This window comes from Haliotis cracherodii, unplaced genomic scaffold (assembly GCF_022045235.1).
Source record: "Haliotis cracherodii isolate W230 unplaced genomic scaffold, xgHalCrac1.p SCAF_7, whole genome shotgun sequence".
In the NCBI taxonomy this organism is placed as follows: Eukaryota; Metazoa; Mollusca; class Gastropoda; order Lepetellida; family Haliotidae; genus Haliotis; species Haliotis cracherodii.
Window position 1 is genome coordinate 9,305,076 of NW_027266330.1, and position 20,652 is coordinate 9,325,727.

Genomic DNA, 20,652 nt, shown 5'->3' on the forward strand with positions numbered 1-20,652 from the left:
GGAGGCTACTCTTCATTTCCCGCTATCACCACACGATTCTCAACTATAGTAAATTTCGTGTGATGTTTTTATCCTATCTGTGTTAAAGCTTGCTAAGTCTTACAAAAGATACCATTTTATTGTCCGAGTTCAAACCATGTCCTAAGGATTTCCATCCTGAAATAACAGAATTTTTTCTCTCATCTCTCACATAAAAGTGTCTTAAAAAATTATCTCTCCTCTCAGTCTCTCAGATATCTCTCCTCTCAGTCGCCATTGCAAAGATTAAGTACAAGAGACCGTGAAATTTTACATTTTGCTGGGTCTTGGCACTGAAAGTTTAGACACGACCTCAGAAGTGCAGTTCTAGAGAACGTTCATTGTTTATTACAGCGCCAATTAGTCCTAATGTTACCTGTTTTAAAGTTCTGTGAATAAAATTTCTGTCATTTTACTGACCACGCTTACACAAGTGGTCTTGTGGTTTTGTTTCATGATCATTTATTTCATTGCGACATCCATTTACTGTAATGCAACTTAGTGTAACATTTTTACGTTATGGTAACCAGTTTCTTCTATCTATTTGTGTCTTAATTTCCACACTGCATCGGGGTTAGTAGTTTTAACTCCGACAGTTGGCACAGGCACTGCACGCAGAGTGGTGAACATTCCCAAGGCCACAATTCTGGATCTGATTACGTCCAAGGGACGACGATGCCAGTCAGGATTGTACTCTATTGGTGGCCATCACCTTGAAAATCTACTGTGTCATTTTGAACCTGGGTCAATGAATCACTTTTGGGCTTCTTATTTGGAAGAGTTTGTAATAACTTATGTTAATTATTTCTTTGCTGTAAATGGTGTCTCATTGGCCAGTAATGGCCGGATGGTTACTTATGAATATATTATGTGTCTCCTTTACTGATGTACTATGTGACACCGAAAGAAACATTATTATTTACAGATTAAAATAAAAAATGCAGCAAAGAGGGTTTGGGTGATCCTAGCACACTCAGGCTGGTAAGGCTCACCATCAGCTCAGGGCCCTCTACACGCAGCCCAGACAGCGAATGGGACTTCTTCCAGGAAACGCTGCCTAAATGAAACTACCCAGAACTTTTCGGAGAATGTGTAGACTCCCCAACACTGCAGCCTTCTGCGTTACCCAGATTTTCAGAAGGGCTGTATTCCTGGTAGCAACCCCGGGTGCTCTCCCAATATCAGTCAACAGATTGGGAGGTACCAAACCTATGGCACCGAGAACAACGGAGAGTCGGACAACTTGGTTCTTGGGATGCAAGCGTGACATTTCGAAAGTGAGGTCTGCATATTTGCCATATTTTCCCCGAATCTTGTCAATCGCATTAGTGTGAAAAGGGACAGTTAATATATATGTTTTCATTGGATTTATCCAAAAGGACAAGATCAGGTTCGTTGGCCTGGATAGGTCTGGGGCTACATACGGGTCTATCCCAAAGAATTTTGTACTTATCATTTTCCATGACTCCCTCTACATATTCTGGGGCGTACCATCGATTATTAGTTTAATTATTTTAATTTTTATTAATTTATTAATAATGATCGTAAACCAGGAATTAGTTTGTCTGTGTACGTTGTTGCAGTGAGTGTCCTGAGTGTGAAGGAAGCGGATATGGCGATCCTTGGCTGCTGACGTGATGTGAAGTCTTCCCATTCTTGGACGATATCTATTGTTGCCATGTTACCGATATCGTGCCAAAAGTCCGGAAAGTTGGCTGTGGACAATGCGGAAATGTCTTGCCACTCGGAACCGTTTCTAACTTTCGTAATTTCAATTTTGCCAATTGCGAAATATTTCTCATATTGTTCTTGAGACTTGAAATGACAATTTTCAAAGGTTTACTTCGTTTTCAGAATTACTTTGGAAAATAACATGTAATCAATTTGCCACCAAAACCCATGACAAATTCCGTGACTTTCACGAGAAAATTGCAAATATCAAAGGTCATCGATATTAACTTTATCAAAGACTATAAAACCGCCTCGCAGCGCAACATGGAATACTTTCCATCCACAAAGTTTACTTTTGAAAACATTATCACCACCAATGCTTTTCTTTTCTTTTGAGCGGCTGTCGGGTAGCCTAGTGGTTAAAGCGGTGGCTCGTCACGCCGAAGACCCGGGTTCGATTCCCGACATGGGTACAATGTGTGAAGCCCATTTCTAGTGTCCCCCGCCGTGATATTGCTGGAATATTGCTAAAAGCGGCGTAAAACCATACTCACTCACTCACTTTTCTTTTGAGGGTGTATGGTAAAACTGACTTAAAATAGATCGGCAAGTCTGGGAAACAAGGACTAATGGCATGTATACGAGTACGGCTCAAGCAGTGTGAACCTCTGTTCACTTCATCCTCTATTTCGGTAAACCTACATTAACACCTTGATCCATCCCAGTGGTTCTCGAGATGTCTAATTACCCGTCCTTGATTTTCATTAACATCATACCGACCAATCAAACGTTGAGATAAGGCAAATGAAAATGGGTAAGGGTGGTACGCGTATTGCCTACAAACCAAACCAAACAGTTTCAACGGACATGGCTTTCTTTTGCGTGTCAGTCTGTTTTTCAATGGTGAATTTCTCGCAAACCCTGTCGTAATCCATGGGACTGGCCGCCATATTGTTGATATCAGCAACCCAACCTTGAGGCTGGTTTGTAACTCGCATTCTGATTGGTCCCTTAGAACGGGAATGGATCACGGGATTTGTGCAGGTATACCGAATTGCGAGCCCTGAAGGATGTACTGACATTAACGAATAAGCAAAAGCTCGACAAGCAAGGTTTATATTTAAAGGGATTAAAGCCTAAATGCAGAAGAAAACAAATTTGATCATTATTCAAATTAACGGGCAATCAACAGGCTTCATCATCTGTATGAATAATTAGAAATGTATGTACATTCGATTCTAAGGGAATATAGTCTAAACAACATGTTTTGTAATTTGCTTTAACAAGAAAATGTAGAAGAAAACAACATTGATCATTATTCAAATTTCAAAGTCAATCGACAAGCTTCAACATCTGTATGAATAATTAGAAATTTATGTACATTTGATTCTGATTAAAGAATATCTAACAGCATTTGTTACAATTTGCTTCAACTAGAAAATGCAGAAGAAAACAACATTGATCATTATTCAAATTTCATGTATCCATGTATGAATAATGAGAAATTTATGTACATTGCATTTCGAAAACATTTCTAAAATGACAGTAAACATCAATCGCATAAAAACAACATTTCTCAAGATTTCCTTTTATATATATATGCATGTAACAATATAAGGCCACAATACTATGTTGGCAATAAAGTTACAACACACACAGTACCTCCAGACATGATACTGAAGGTCTTGCTATCAGTTCAAGTACATTTGAATAGGTCATATCTTAAGTCCGATACTACATATCCTTCTTTGGACCAAATGATATGCGTATATGCTATATTCAGTGACTCTTAATTGTACATAGTTGTTCAAGTAATCAAAACTTCAACGCCAGAGAATAATCAATGCCGATTATCTGTCGAATCAGATTTTATAGGCATAGAAGGCTACATAGTGATAAGGATGATATAAATGGGCCATTTGATACCTCTAATGCCAACATGTGTTCGCTAAAATGGTTAGCATATCCTTTTACGTGACAATTTTTACAAGAAGGTAAGCGCAAGTGGGGAAGCAGGTGCAAAGGTCATAGCATACTGGCAAGCGACTCGTCATATGTCGTAAATTCCTCTGAATGTCTACTATGCAATTTCTGGAATGGAATATGGTCTTTGATGAAATTTTGGATTGGAATTTCGTAAAGTGTCCTGGCCATTCAGATAATATAACACAATTATTATATAATCGCGTATGGTTTTTATGTTAAAATAAGGGTATCTGAACTTAACCACAAATAAATCAATATACAGGATAAAATTTCTCTGCTATCTTATTTGGTAATATAAGATACAAACTGCTTATCAATTTACCAGGCGTGCATATCATCCTGCAGATTGGCAGTGAACGCTAAAACGGATTATGATAAAAATAAATAGATCATTTTACCGTGTGTATGACAATTGAGTTGTGCTTTATATGCCTTAAGAAAACTAAAGGATAGTCTTCGTATTCCCTTTTTCTGATTTTCGAAATAAAACTGACCTGTCATTGGCTAAATGCTAATGACGGGGATGAAGTTTGGTCAGCCACGGATTCGTTGGCCATTTGACAATACAACATGTTCTAGTATTAGGGGCCTAACAATGTACAATCTGTTGTTGGCCTGGGATTTAAGTTTTGAAGCAATGATTGAAATATTGTGTCTACAAATCCGAGGTCCTCATCATCAGATAATTAGTCTGTTCCTTACTCTTCTTTCGCAAACAGTTCCAGTTGTTTATGCTACATAGCATCGATTAGATCGACATAGAGTCTATCCATGACCTTATCCCGATTGCATGTTTGAACTGGCTTTGTCATCAAATCTTGGTAAGAGGCCAAGTTCTCTTTCGTCCTTTAAGAAATGCAATGACTCTTCCACAGTCAAGAAGGACCACTCCGACAAACGGAAGTACAGTAAGGACGATTCCCATCGACCCGATGGATTTAGCAGATGGGCGATCGTCCTTTGCCGATGTTTTCTTGCGTCTGAAGGATGAGAGGGTGTGTTTTTCCAAAATCAATGCCTTTATAAGTTGTGCCATTTCAAACTCCGAAGGCGTGGCTGACGAAAAGCAAACACAATTGTTGGCATTGGTCGAACTGTAAATGAAGCCTGAAAAGGGAATTAGAACAAACAAAATAAGTTGATGCATGCACGGGTGAGGAGTATGCGCAGCGTCTGAGCTGACGATACATCAGTGTGCCTTCTGAGCACTAAAGTCTGTAAAACTGTGATTAGTCATGTGTCCTTATGAACTTCAAATATAAATTTCATATCATCAACGATAATGATATGTAAACTGCACCGCAAAAGAAACGCCACCCCAAGTAACATTGCATGAAAGTTGTCTTTTAAATATGTGGGTAATTTTTTAAATTTAACATTACCTTGTCCGGATAAATGAAATTTGATGATAAAAAACCCAAAGCAGATGACAATAACACGCCCAAACCCATCACGGCAACGGCCATGGTAACCCGATGCACGTGAGTTCCGTTCAAATTGAAATGCACATGCGTTTACCCATTTCTTGCCCTATAAAAATCCACCAAGATCTGATAACATTCATTCGTTATTGAATTGCTACCACATGCCAAGATTGACAAGAAATCAGCGACACCAAGCCCTTGGTCGATTGCAAGCTGGACAAACCGACCGGCAAGTAGCCAATGCATTTCAAGTCAACGTAAGGACCATGTACAGGCTCAAGCAACCGTACTTGACCACCAACAGTACAGATGACCGACCACGTAGTGGAAGACCATGGGTCACTACCCGACGTCAGGATCGTCAGATTGTGCGACAGCACCTTCAAGATCGCTTTGTTACTGCTGCGGAAACTGCTGGACAGACCATGGGGACATACCAGGGACTCATTAGTGAGGACACCAGGACCATCTTCAGTGGGCAACACAGCACCAGCTTTGGCGCCACCAACAGCGTAGAATCATCCTCTTTTCATACGAGACTGTATCTAAACAGCAGATGGCAGAGAAAGAGAGTCTGGCGACGCCGTGAGGAACGTTATTCGGATGCTTGTATCGAGAGAGACTCAGTGGGTGGTCCGAGCATCATGGTGTGGGTTTGAATTGGTCTTGCATAGAGGGTCGGCCTTGTGGTCTTCCAGAACATCTGTCTAGGGAGAGGCAATGGTGGCACAGCAGCTCGGTACATTGATCAAGTCTTGAGACCACGCACCATACCTCATTTGGCACGTCACCGCAACCACGAGTTTCAGCATGATAACGCCCGTGTCCACACTGCGAGAGAAACAAGATACTTCCTCCAGCAGAATGGCTGCAGTGGCCTGCCCTCACTCCCGATTTAAATCCCATTGAGCACTTGTGGGACGAGATTCAAAGACGGCTAAATGGCGTCTGACCAAGGCCGACAACTGCAGCTGAACTGCATCAGAGTGTGGGCTTAAGTGCCTATGGCCTTCAACCGCCTCGTCCATTCCATGTATCGACGTTGCACGGCATTCATCAATGTACATGGCGGACACACAAGATACTGACTTGTGATGCCATTTTCTCAGAGACTAGTGTTGTGTTTCACTATAAGAACATTTGTCACATTAATTTCAGCCTTGATGATCAGTTTTGCCAAGTTTCATCTTTTTAATATGGCTCAAAGTATGTTTATAGTGTTTGGACAAATAAGGTTTCTCATATATCTATCCATGGTGACGTTTCTTTTGCGGTTCAGTATATATATTGACTTGCAGATCAAAGGTGACACAACGGAGTATTGCGGCGAAGAAGGCTGCATGATTACGCCCCTTAGTCGATATGTTTGATCCCACAAAATCCAAATGCTGTTCCAAAGTATGTCTACCCAAACCCATGTTGTTTGATGAAGATGCTCGCTTGCTTTCAGTGTATTCCATGATTGCGGCGTCCGGAATATTTTACAGAAGCCCGCTTGATGCAGAATCTTTCCTTTCTTGCCAACATCCCTTTTGTGCAGAACTCCTAGAGAATTGAGCATTTTCTGCAGACACTTACAATGTAAATCGAAAGCCGGTCCTCAACATACAGATGTTGCATAGCCTCAGAGAAACTACCAGTGACATGTAAATTTACTGTTTTCTATTTTTGTTTTAATAAACGTATTTATATAATTTTAGAATAAGAAAATAAAATTATACAATAGCATTTTACATTTTACTATTTTGAAATCAGTATTCCAATTTTCCGTTTGTTATTACCACACACATGTGTCTAACTGTCTCAAACTGTGACTGGCAGTCATTGCAAAGGGGCTCCAATTCACAAAAATATAATGAAGCTTTTCTGGGCAATTAACCAAAATGTTCCTCAAAGCACTTTGAATTTTATGACACGTAGGTACTCATGGGCGGCATGATGTGATACAACTGAACTATTGTTCAAAGGAGCAAAGCAGTTGTTCAATATATCTCTTCAATATTGAAACCAATATAAGATGTCAGCATTATAACATGTTCCCTAAGAGGCGCAGGAAAAGATTGGAAGGAACAGTGGTTCCGAAACCGGGCATTATCCTATCATTATAATATCAAATCAAAACAAATGTTGTTATACCTGATGCTGACGTTGATCCATATGGGTATGTCGTGGTTAACGCGGACGTCACCCCATCTGATTGCGATGTCGTGTTGTCTGTCATTGATGACGCTATGTACACGTCTGTCGTTGTTGCTTCTGGTGGCGTGGTCACTCCATCTGGTGTTGTCGTCATTCCATGTGATGTCGTCGTCAATCCATCTGGTGTAGTCGTCAGTCTATCTGGTGTAGTCGTCAATCCATCTGATGTTGACGTCATTCCATCTGGTGTAGTCGTCAATCCATCTGATGTTGACGTCATTCCATCTGGTGTAGTCGTCAATCCATCTGGTGTAGTCGTCAATCCATCTGGTGTAGTCGTCAATCCATCTGACGTTGACGTCATTCCATCTGGTGTAGTCGCCAACCCATCCGGTGTAGTCGTCATTCCATCTGACGTTGACGTCATCTCATGTGATGTCGTCGTCAGTTGTGTAGCAACTGGTTTTGTCATTCCATCTGATTTAGTTGTAGCTGCATCAGCTATTGTCATCACTGTTCCATCAGATCCTGTCGTCATATCATAAGGTATTGTTGTCGTTTTATACGGTTCAGTTGTTGACCCATGTTGAGATGTGGCAGTGGTTTGATCACAGACAACTTTGTTGTAGTGGTTGTTTTGGGGGACACTTGGAGTAGTGTCTTCTATTCTTGCTGAAGCACAAATGGAATTCATGTTCTTTACTGTTTAGCAATGTTGGTCCAAACATTGGTACAAAGAGAGACATTCCTTCAGGAAATAGGACTTATATTTTGTGTCCCTTTTCAATTATTCACAGTGGTCGACCACCGAACTCGTACCTTTGTGATATTGTTAGTATTTCCTGCGACATCAAGATATCAACATAGTATGTAAGAAAATTATTGTTTTAGTTTACAAAGTAGCACCCACACGTACCTTCATAACATCGTTTTAGATAGACAGTCGACCGAGAGTTCACCGTCAGCTGAGGTGTAGACACAGTTAAGTGATGGTAACTTCCGGTATACGTTCGACAGAAAGAGCCATCGTGTCGAATAGCAACACAGGGGCTATCTTCACTGTTCCTCTCCAGACAGGACTGCTTGCACGCCGTAACATTATAGTTTGTCGTTGGAGACTCGTTTAAACCCAAAACCTCTTGGCCTTCTTCTTCAGTAAACCAGCACCCTGGTACGTATAATTAGAATTAGAATTAGACACTATTACACACTTTTATTGAGGAGCTAAACGATGGAATGAGATGACAACATGAAAAAATGGGGGTGAGGTAAACGTCGCGTCCAAGATTGTTGCACTTACATAGCGACGTGCATGGACGTGTGGGGGGGGGGGGGGGGGGGGGGGGGGGGCTGCTTGTACTAGTCCGGACTGATGCCGATTTATACTTCTAGCCCACGTCACATCCTTTCGTGGTTCCGTCTCACCTGATTAGCAGAATGTGGAAAAGACAACTAAATCGAAGTGGTTCTGATAAGTATTGATCAAACCTAATACTTACTGGTGTCCCTTTTGCAAACCCGAATGGCATACGTTTTTCTATTTGGGATTGAGTGAGTGAGTGTGTTGGGTTTAACGCCGCTTATTCCAGTTATATCACGACGTGTCAGCTTAATATGGGAGGACAGCCCGAAGTGTTGCAGGTTTCAGACGTTTACCACCTCGGTGAAACCCACGAGCACGGGTATGGTGCTGACAAACCTAGACACATGATCCGCGCAAACCGCGATTCGAACCCACAATCATACATGTAGATCACAATCATAGGCCCAAGGGACGCAACTCTGCATAGCGAATCGCGGCGCCTTAGACGACTGGGCCACCCTAGCCCCCATTGGGATTGAGAAAACAACATACTTATCAATGAAAATATTTTAAATTGACGTTTTCAACCCACCAGATTGCAGAAGACACGTCCATTAGTTTCTCATTATTGAATACATTTGTGAATTTAAAACGGCAACATCTTGCAATTGAGACTAAATAGACTGCGACTGAAGCACCTCTTAGGGTGAGTATGCGGAACCTGTAATTAGCATTAGTATGGTATCAAAAAGACATTTAGGAAACTTACTTTGTTTTCTCAATGTTGTTTTAGGTTACCTGTAGATTTAACCACATGAACTCCGAATGTAAAATTCCTCACAGTTAAATCTGCTGATAAACTAGCTCTGCGTTGAAAACACATTATGTTTGTCACCAGTCTACCATGACAGAAGTATGCGCGAACTCTTTGGTGTTTGCGACGATATTGAACGACGCAGCAAGCGTTGAGTCCATTGTTTTGAGTGGGTTGTCGAGATGAATGGAGTAACCACCGATAATGGCCATAACACAAGTTGTGGTATATTTTCAAACATTGATTTTTAGCATCATTATAATTTCCTCGCATATAGAACAGTCATTGGAAGTAAGCCAACCCGAAGTGGACACCCCAAAAGAACATTAAGTAAGCCTCACAAGGTTTACACCAAATGTCACTATTAAGACGTCACGCCGTTCATTGTGACACAGTTCAGACGGCTTTTGACAAGCGCTGAATGTCAAGCTCGCTGTGGTCCTTAAAACTTGAAATACATTCTCGTAGTGGATTTGTATCGTGTGCTCTGCCTAAAATGTATTGCCGCGCATTCTTTGTATATTGATGTATTTGCAAATCTGCAATTTGTAACTTATAACTGCACATATCATTTTTCAAAAATGCCCACTGAGAATATGTACTGTTATAAATATATCTCCAGCAGTGATCAGGCCGTCTCATCGGCTGTTTTAATCAGAGGTGGTAATTGTGATTTGATACCTCTCATTGACTAATTTAAAAAAAAAAATAAACATGGCAGAATGGGTATTAATAACATTAAACGTCTTATAGCACATCATTTAAGCATTTACCAGTTTCGTTTTCGCATACTGCTGCATACATTTTATTACATTCCTTGGTCCTGTACGACTGAGCCAGCCCATAACGAACGCAGTTTTCCGACCCCTTCTTGTTAGGTTCATTACCCGTCCATTTTGAAAATGCTCCGAGTGAAGTACAGTCTGTCCATCAGAACACAAAGGCAGTACCGGTATTTGGCGTCAGGTCAAAGAGACCCATCCAGAGGTCAGACGTCCTGAAACATAAGTCAGTTAAGGCACTACACAGATACTTCTTATGTAAACACCGTTCTTGGAGCTGTTTAGTATTAGTAATGTTGACGTGGAAGTAATTTAGTGATAGTAATATTTTCTGTAGCTGTTGCAGTATTAATACTGATTGTGGAAGTAATTGTTGTGATCGTATTATCATCTGCCCCTTCTCTCGGGCGTTTACCACTGTCATAGCAAATATGTAATTCGGCCCTAATGCGGGATTGGAACCCACGATCAGCGGATCCTGGTATGGAAAAGGGGTGAAATTCTACACATCGGATTGCGGTGTCCATGACAACTTGCAGTCATATTTCCCTGAGTCATCCATAATTCAAAAACGGACTTATCGTGTTTTGTTCAGATGAATAATTGACTTGCGAACACTTATCATCGGTATTTGATTGTGGTTCATAAAGACATGCCTATGATATAGTCGGAATCTTACAATGGATTATCCTAGGATATTTATTATAATATGATCATTGAGGTTTTTGTTGTTGCTTTAGTCACACAACCCGATGTCAGGAATTGAACCAGGCCTTCGCGTTGAAGAGCGAACACCGCACCCACTAGGCTACCCATGATCTGTCTTGAATATTTCCCACCGAAAAGTATATATAAATATGCAATGCAAGAGAATAACCAGTCTAGATTATCCGCCGAAACAGATTATAATTTTGGCGTAAAGGGCCAAATAGCCGCAAAGATTATACAAATAAACCACTGAAAATCAGTTATGACACCAGGTGCTAGCGAAACGGAAAAGCATTTTCCCGTCTGGCAGCATCCGTCATTCAAACATTTTGCATAAAAAGTAAGTATTTATTGCCCGAAGCTACAAAAACTCAATCTCTTTGCGTGTTAAGAAGCATTGACAAGCTAAGAACAAAACATCAAACTTACAATTTTTTTTCACTTGTCCACTGTTCAAAAAACAAATTGAAAATATCGAGTTCTCTGGCCGTCTTAAATCGGAGCATTTGTTGTCCTTGACTTTTGCACATTGCATGTGTCTCATCCCAAGTATGCAAGCTCTTGTACAGTGTAAAGATCTTCCCGCAGCTGGAATGCAGACTATATTCTGAAAAGTAAATATACTTTCCATTAGTTATGCACATGCGGGAAATGGCATATCTAACGGAGACAAAAATCTATGAAAATGGCGATTTTCAGGGGAACTTCAAAGAGACAAAGGGACCCGGTCACCATTAATCGGGAGCTGCATAAGTATATGCCGATTTGGTTTACCAATCCCAACTGTAATTCATGCAATGTGTCTCCATATGTGCAATGTGTCTTCATATGCTTCAAATGGTTCACCTCACACCCTCTTGACGTTAACATGTTGACTATGACATCACCACCACTGAAACAGTTCATGCAATGTGTCTTTATATGCTTCAAATGATTCACCTCACACCCTCATGACGTTAACATGTTGAACATGACATCACCACCACTGAGACAGTTCATGCAGTGTGTCTTCATATGCTTCAAATGATTCACCCCACACCCCCATGACGTTAACATGTTGAACATGACATCACCACCACTGAACGAAAACGAAAACAAGTGCTTCAGAAAGGTGCAAGTATCGGCATAGCTCTTCAACAAGTGGAAGCTTCTTCATCCCATCCTGCAGCCCATCCCTCTACCAGACCTATACAATCTCAGGACATCGTTACTGGAAAGCATGACAGCAAAGCCATATTTAGACCAGACAAGATCAGTGTCTTGTTAATGGTTTCAATTATGACTTTAAATTTGTAATAGAAAATCAGTTAAACCCTCAAATGTCACAACTAAAAGTGTGGAGAGAAGATGACACGTGTAGATTTCCTGGGCTCTTTGATTACCCTAATTTAAATATTCCCCACTGAGGTGAGCAACAAATAATGTTCCAATGGACGACAGATTAAAATATAACTTGTGATATTGTAAATAATTCCATTGATGAGAGCGTGTTTTCTGTACAGTATGCTCAATTTTAAAAAGCAATTGTACTTGTACAGCAGTTAGGACAACGAGCATTGCCTGGAAATAGAAAATGCTTTTCATTTGATTCTAGTCTGGCTTGGAAACGTTACTTCATAAGGATTTACACTAAGCAATAAATCAATAAATTGTGTTTAGCAATGGGATGATCGGTAAGTTGCTCTTTGTTGAGAAACGTGTTCTGCTTTCATTGAATAGGCTTCTGATTGTACATTACAACGTCAACAGATTTAGCATTCCAACTCTTGACACACCTTTGGAAGATAGCACAGACCTTGGTGGCCTATTGCCAGTGGGTAAAGTGGCCTTTGTGAACAAACTGACATTTTTAGGCCTTAAGCTTGATATAATTAACTTGTGAGTTAGAGTGCCAGAGGATATGGTCTGCCGTACTTTGTCATGTACATGTAACAGACTTCTTGTAACTAGGTGAGATTGAGAAAAACTCTGTCCCTCCCAGCTTTATTGAATGTCCTCATGTAATGCAGTGCCAACCAGGTTTACCAAATGTCTCATATATTGTAGTCCCCACTTGGTTTCGCGATAAGAAGGCATTACGTTGCACGTTGGTTCAAGCGAGGGTAGGAATCGTTTCTGGAGCTTTACTCGTAAACAATTTTTTTATCATTTTTTGTGAAACTTTGTACACAGATCAAGCAAGTCCTGAACTGATGCCACTTTGTCAGGAATTTTCTAGATTTATAATTTTTGCGTTTCCAAGGTGAACCTCGGTTCAATCGATGGTACTGAATGTTTCCGAAGCATAACGCAACAGTTGTTTGTCATTTCTTTGTGAAACTTTGTATACACATTAAGCAAGTGATGAACCGGTGTCCTTTTGAATCAATAATTAACTGTCATTCTTAGAGGAATGCTATTCACGGTCAAACGTAAGGTTGAGAGAAATGCAGTTCCTACTGGGTTTGTTAAATTGTCTAATGTAATGCTGTGACTCCAGGCGTTATGGAACACCTGGTATTATCACTATTTGACAGTGGTTCATACACTCAGGCTAATATACATGTAGTTGAAATCGTACAATGGACTCTGGTTTTGCAGAGATTTTGTTATAATAATAGAAATGGTTTTGTCGCTTTTAGCTATTCTAATCAATAGTATCCGGGGCAGTAAGCCTCACTACAGATATGGATCGACCACAGGTTTGGCAAATAGTTTTGAAGAAGTTTATTGGAGCACCTTTAACTAGATCAAGGTCCTACAGCAAAGATCTGGACATATTTACTGACATTGCTGGTAGACAAAGCAAAGGGTTTGGTATTTATTACAGTGGGGAGTGTTCCTATGGAGCATGGCCAGTTAAATGAGTACAACCAGCTTTAACTGATAATATCCCTCGTTTCAAATATTGTCTTGTCGCTGTTGCAGTTGAAATATCGGGCAACAACCTGGGCGAGAGAAAGGTTTTATTTTAATCTGACAACAAGGCTGTTGATTGCATAAACACGACGTCCGAAGATCGGATTCAGTCATGTCCCTATTGCGACACCTTACCTTTCTCTGCTTGGTGTACAGTAAGGAGATACACTGAAGAAGAGGAATGTCCCAGATGACACACTTTCCTGGTTTCATTTGGGAAAGTTCCGACTGTTTGCTACCAGAGCTGATTGGACACCAGTAGTTTTTCAGACACAGCATGGAGCATTCGAGAATACAGGGCTGTTGTTCGAAGGTGATTTACCTATCTCATCACCCAGAGATAACATACAGGGGGCTCTGACCTGCAGTTGAACTTTACCTGTTTATGGCGAGTACCTTTGAGTATATACAACTGACGACACTGCATGTATGTTCTTGAAGGGACTACTCAATTCATCACTATGTTTTCATTTGGCAGCATCAAGCTGATACAACTGATGATGCTGTCAATAGTTTTATTGTGAGGAAAGTGTTGGAAGGATCAACATGACTTAGTCAGTAGTGTGACCGAGAACCAATAACCTACACTATTCTAACAAGAATGTCTCACGCTCTGGATTGTCTTTGCAATTTCCAGAATGGATCTCTTTTGTTTGAAGCACCATCTTTTTGTTCTGTTGTGATAGTTGTGGAACTGATATCACTGATCACTAGCATGTTGAGTGACCTTTGAAGGTTTCTGATGTAACAGCGTTGTTATCTAGACATAACGGTAAGAGCTGAAGTCAGACCAGATAGCAAGGGCTTGCAGCACGAAGACGGTCCCCGAAAAAGACGCAATATCTTGCAATCCACCACATGGGGCCGGTTTTGTCAAAAAATTCTCACCCTTTAGCAAGATAGCAACTTGAGCAATGGTCTCAGTAGGCTTAAATCCCACTCGTTTCACACTGAAACAAATACGGATGCAGATACGGGAGTGCTTTAGGCGACAATACAATCAGCTGGATGCCCAATGTCTTGAAATACATGTTGTTTTTGCAGAAGTTTGGATAATATGCTCCTCTTTTGCAAATTAGGTTCACCGTTAATCATTCAAGTTAAAAGTGGGGCCCAATCGGCTACTCTCGTCTCAGATCATAGATCTACTGGTTAGTGGAATGACATGGATGGAGTTCATAACCTTTGCACTCATGGTAATCAGAGAGCTCCACCAAGCATCTTAGCTTTGCATTTTAGCCCTAATGACTTTGTATGCCAACATCGTGGCTTAACATCGAAACCTTTGGCCACAGTCAGTTACCATCTAGTCAGACGTCCTACCGAGTCTATACCGGCCAGTCCATCAACCTATAGAAACTCGAAAGTGTTAGGCGTTGACTTAATCAAAGCCGTCATGAGATGGATGGACAATGCATTCATCACAAATTGGACATGGGAACAACACTCTTTTTGTTGAGACATAAGAAGAATCCTTGCAAGATTTCATGCAAGACAGAGAAGTAAACAGTAAAGTATGTCTTGCTAAATAATGTGGCTATTTAAAAACATGTGTTGGAGGATATTGTGTATGGACACATATCATGGCCTACCCTTTAGACCCTTTGGTATACTGTTGGTTGTGAAGCCTACTGAGACCCCCTATGTGCTATAGCTAGGGGGCCCTTGTTTGACTCTGCTGTTGGTTGCACCCTCAGAATCGCGTTTACGGTCCAGCACAGCTGTGTTTGACATTTCCCAGAACAGAAAGGTTCTGGGTTACCCATTACTTTTCGTGTTCTCCACCACCCTGTACTTTCGTGTTCTCCACCACCCTGTACTTTCGTGTTCTCCACCACCCTGTACTATCGTGTTCTCCACTACCCTGTTCTTGCGTGTTCTCCACCACCCTGTACTATCGTGTTCTCCACCACCCTGTACTATCGTGTTATCCACCACCCTGTACTATCGTGTTCTCCACTACCCTGTTCTTGCGTGTTCTCCACCACCCTGTACTATCGTGTTCTCCACCACCCTGTACTATCGTGTTCTCCACCCTGTATTTTCATGTTCTCTATTACCAATTACGTGTCCCGTTTGTAAACACGTGGTCGTACCTCCAAGAACGAGTTTTGTCTCTGGTTATGTTCCTATGACTACTATCATTATCCTGAAATACTTCGGAGAAGGCCACAGTAACATATGCTTTTTGTGCGAGGCGGCTAAACGGATTGGGTAGTCAGACTCGATGGCTTGACTGATTGCAATTCGTCATATCTGACGTCGTAGGAATCAATCACTAATTTGTAGTACGGACTCTTAGCTGGAATAGTGCTTATTGTGACAATAAACATTTGGCACATTAGCGAAGCGACAGCATAGCCACTGTCAAAACCACTTACCACCAATCGTTAATGATTTTTATAACAGTCACGGTCTATTATGTAACGGATAGAAGCACTTGCTTGACTGTGCTAGGTGTTCAGGTTTGAAAGTTTCCTTGAGACACTCTACCAAGTTTTTTTCCTTACTTTTACATCAGACAACATTCTCAGTTTATTATGTATCACAGCAGCATTTAACAATGCATTGTTGTCAATGTCCATGTGACGTATCTGTTTGATCGACACAATGTGTGCATCCTTTGCAATGGTTTATGTATGTGTGTAAAGTGGCTGCAAGTCAGCCCTAATGATGCGATCGAAGTGAGCATTGTTTGGATGCAGTCTCCACACAGATCAGTGTAAATGAAACACATTCTCAGATCGACGTCAGCTGTTTGAGAAGATGTATGTTGAAATTATATATTGCAGGATTAATATCGAATCTACGTTAGATTATTATTTTTTTATGACAGCATCACCGCAAAAGAAAATACTTCAAAAACCCAGCAGATGGCCTATATATAATGAATGTATTCTATGATTATTGCGCAATATTGTCTAATAGGTCCCAAACTGTTCAAGGCTTTTATGGTGAAACTGTTCGGACAGAGCCATGATGGACATGTATTTAGACAATTAGTAACATGAACACACCTTGGCTTGGTGTCACATAGCTGAACTATTGCTGCATGTGTCGTTAAATAACAATGAAACATATAACTAACGTGATATGATTGGTTGTCATTCAACAATAAGTGCAAATGTACCAGTGAGGGGCGGGGGGTATCTCAGTGGTTGAAACCTTCGCCAGGTAACAACAGTTTCCGATATCCACTAAAACAGATTCCATTGAGTTTAAAAGGCAGAATATCCGTGATGACACCAGGTATTCCCGAAGAGTGTAAATCATGGTGACAATATATGAAGTAATCTGTATCAACACAACAACAGATTCTTTTCATGAATTAATATATTATCATGAATTTTGAAAGGGTTTTGTCTCTTTTATTTTAAACCGTAGTTAAACTTGTTACCAAGAATATATCATAAGGGACACTTTAAATACAGATAGTCTCAGTTGCAGATGATCAAAACGCCTTGCCCATTTGACAAACTATGTAGAAATTCAATACAGTTTAACCAAGCTAGAAAATATATCAGATACGATTTACGAACCAAGAAATGATCATCAATATCAATTATATACCACAACCTGAATCAGTATGTTTACAATGTACAGTAAACTACGTTTATAACGAACAAGAATCAGTGGTCCCTTTGAGTTCGTTATAACCGTACTTTACTGTATGTGAAACATGTGTATGTCGGGAGATGAGATGATTCATTTATTGAAAATAATAAGAAATCCTATATAGTGACAACTGGGGTCATAACTAGGATACACTATTGCCTTTCTCTGCTTTTCTGCAGTCTCTTCTTGAGAATTTGTTTGTACTTCAGTGTCTTTAAAAGAAGGATTTTATCGTACTTACCAAGATATATAACTGTGATTGTAAGCAGACATTTCGGCAGATGCATTGTCACTTGAGAAGAAGTAAGAAAAGAAGCCTGAAATAAAATTCCGGAAGTACATCATTTAACGCATGCATCATACCATTGTTGTTTTGTGTTATAACGCCACAATATTCCAGTTAAGGATACCACTAAATGATCGAGTCTGGAGCAGGAATTCCAGTGATTGATATTGTGACCAACGATCCACGCCGTCTAGGTACGTTGACACTAATCACCCAAGCCACGGAGCCTTGATCACCCAATCCATTGAGATCCAATCAGCAAAGGGGACCTATTCCAACCAGGAATTCCCGCGGTGCTTGATATCAGTAAACCGTTAGTTCCATTTAAAAAACAAATTGACCATTTGAAATTATGATTGCTGAATGTATGAGACACAAAGTCAGTGTTTTGAACGGACTTTGTTCATAATTAATAGTCTTAGTATACGGATTTTCAATTTGAATGTAACGCACAGCCAAATATATGAACGTAGGACCCATATATTCCATGTTTTCCTATAAACTAGCTTCTTCCGGTGAAAAAGAACAGGTCTTCAAAAACTAATTAAATATGTTAAACCTATAAAAATATTAATAATGTAATTGTAGTTATGAGTTTTCGACAAAATCTGTCACAAATTAAACTTACCCAATATGTAAGTCCCACTAGCACCAGTGGAACTCTTCTGTCTAGTATCTGCTTACCATCATCACGCCACTCAGAGTGACATATTATTATTGATGTGGATGACGTTTAAAGAAGTAGCTCTGAAACGTCGTGACAAAGAATGAAAGCCGTTGCTGTCAATAACAAATTCATGACCATTCGTAATGGTAGCTTTCATGTGTGTAGGTTTTATGGGACTTGGGCAAGCATCATCTCTAGAATCATTCTCTAGAACCCTTGGATATACGTCTCACAGAACTACTCACATATGCGTTTATGTATGTATGTATGTATGTATGTGTGTGTGTGTGTGTGTGTGTGTGTGTGTGTGTGTGTGTGTGTGTGTGTGTGTGTGTGTGTGTGTGTGTGTGTATGTATGTATGTCCAATGTTTTCATAACGTTTCCTAGATGTGTCCCGGATTATTTCGATGCTTTCTGCAAAGTTGTAAGTGTCTATAGGTCGCGTCCTGTAAGGCTAGATGAAATATTAAGATGACATGTTTTAACAAATATACTCTTCAAAGCCACTTTAATCCAATGCAATCATTTTGATGCGGGTTGCCACAAAATGTCAGTTATGTAATCTACCACAAAACATACATATGTTTTAAAGGGACTGGTACCGAGAATTCCACTCAGGAATTCCTGTAAGTTTATTATTCAATCATTTAAGCAAAACACAGATAAAGGTGCTAACCCTTAACGTGTAGCAAAGTTCTTGTACTAAACTAATAGTTGTATAAATATGGAATACATGCCACTGTTGTAACCACCTAACCTAGAAGAGAAGTGGAGAAACCACCTCATCTGTTTCATATTTAGATCTATGTATAAAGAATCAGAGTGACAAAAAAAAAACTATCCAAAGTTTGTATGATAAGAGTGACTACTTCAACTTTCCAATAGTCAACTTTCAATTCATGAGAAGCATTTCTCCAGCAGTCTTTGAGTCTACTTTTCACAACTATTCAGAAATAATCGAGAATGCCATATTGAAATTTTAAGTTATTTCCAAATATCCCATTCTTTTAGAATAGATATGGTTAAACTGAGCGAACAAACCTAACTAGGAGCAAGGTGATATTTTTACAACAAGTGTTCACTGTTTGTCGTCATCTCCGGTGACAATCGGCTTGGGTCAAATAACACCTCTAAAATCAGCCCCTGGGATACACTTCACTTTATACTTGCCTGTGTCTATATAGTTGTCATAAATCCCAAATATGAAAATGTGTACACGTCTAGTTCTCACACGTCTGATAACATTCATAACAATTTCTAATAGGTTTGCTCAATTCTTACATATTGCAAATCTGGTGGGCCGAAAAGGGTCTTATACTACCTCGTTCTTTTTTTTTAATCTGTACTATTTTATTTATATTACGGTGAGGAATAATCAATTAGTGTGTGTGTGTGTGTGTGTGTGTGGGGGGGGGGGGGGGGGGGGGGGGTCATTGATCAACATTAATACTTTGTAACTGTATTTTAATAACTGTCAAGGTCATAAGTACCTGAATTTTGTGAAATGAAATCATTATTGGTCGAATTGAATATGAAGTAATTGTAGTTGTAGTTGGCAGATCTCTTTGACATATCTCTTAGAATTAGAGATAACAGGAAACACAAAAAACAAACTTCATCATATCTCCATTTCTCCATACACGTTTTTAAATTAACCAGCTCGTTGACTGTCTTGAACATCAGCATCTGTTGATCTTGACTTATAGAAACTGCATACACCTCATTCCAGGTATGCGAGTCCTTGTACAGTGTGTAGAGCTTCCCGAAATTGATGTGCAGGACATACTCCGGAAAAAAGATTACATGTTTCCTTAATTTGGCTGTACAGTTAAATCACCCACCCTACAGCCCAGACGTAGCCCCCAGTGACCGTTTCCTGAAATCTGTCCCACGTGGGAGACGCTTCCAGGATGACGAGGACATAAAGGCTGCCACAGAGGCGTGGTTAGAGGGCCAATCTGCGGATTTCTATTAAAGTGGTATTAAAAGCTTGAAGGACAAATGGAATAAGTGTATTGAGGTGAATGGAGATTATATTGAAAAATAAAAGTGCAAAAGATATTCTGCGACTTGGTCTTATATCGAAGTTGCAAAACCTATTGAATGACCCTCGTACATGTGTCGTGTGTCAGATAAGATAAGATCATGTCGGACAACGCTCAATACATGACCTTGTAATGTGTTTCATATGCATGTTGAGTGAGAGTTTAATGGATTCTGAATAGTTTGATGTAATTGCAAGTTTTCACGTTTTTATTTAAACATGAAACAGTGAGTTTTTATTCAAGTACGAATTCCCTAATAGGTAATTCTATTTTTTACAATTCCTATTTCAATAAC

The 20,652-nt window shown here is 40.0% G+C and overlaps 1 pseudogene; it reads right to left on the reverse strand.

The window, feature by feature from the left end:
• Positions 1-4,486: 4,486 nt before the first annotated feature.
• Positions 4,487-17,645, reverse strand: LOC139448649 (uncharacterized; annotated as a pseudogene).
• Between the last annotated feature and the right edge of the window lie 3,007 nt (positions 17,646-20,652).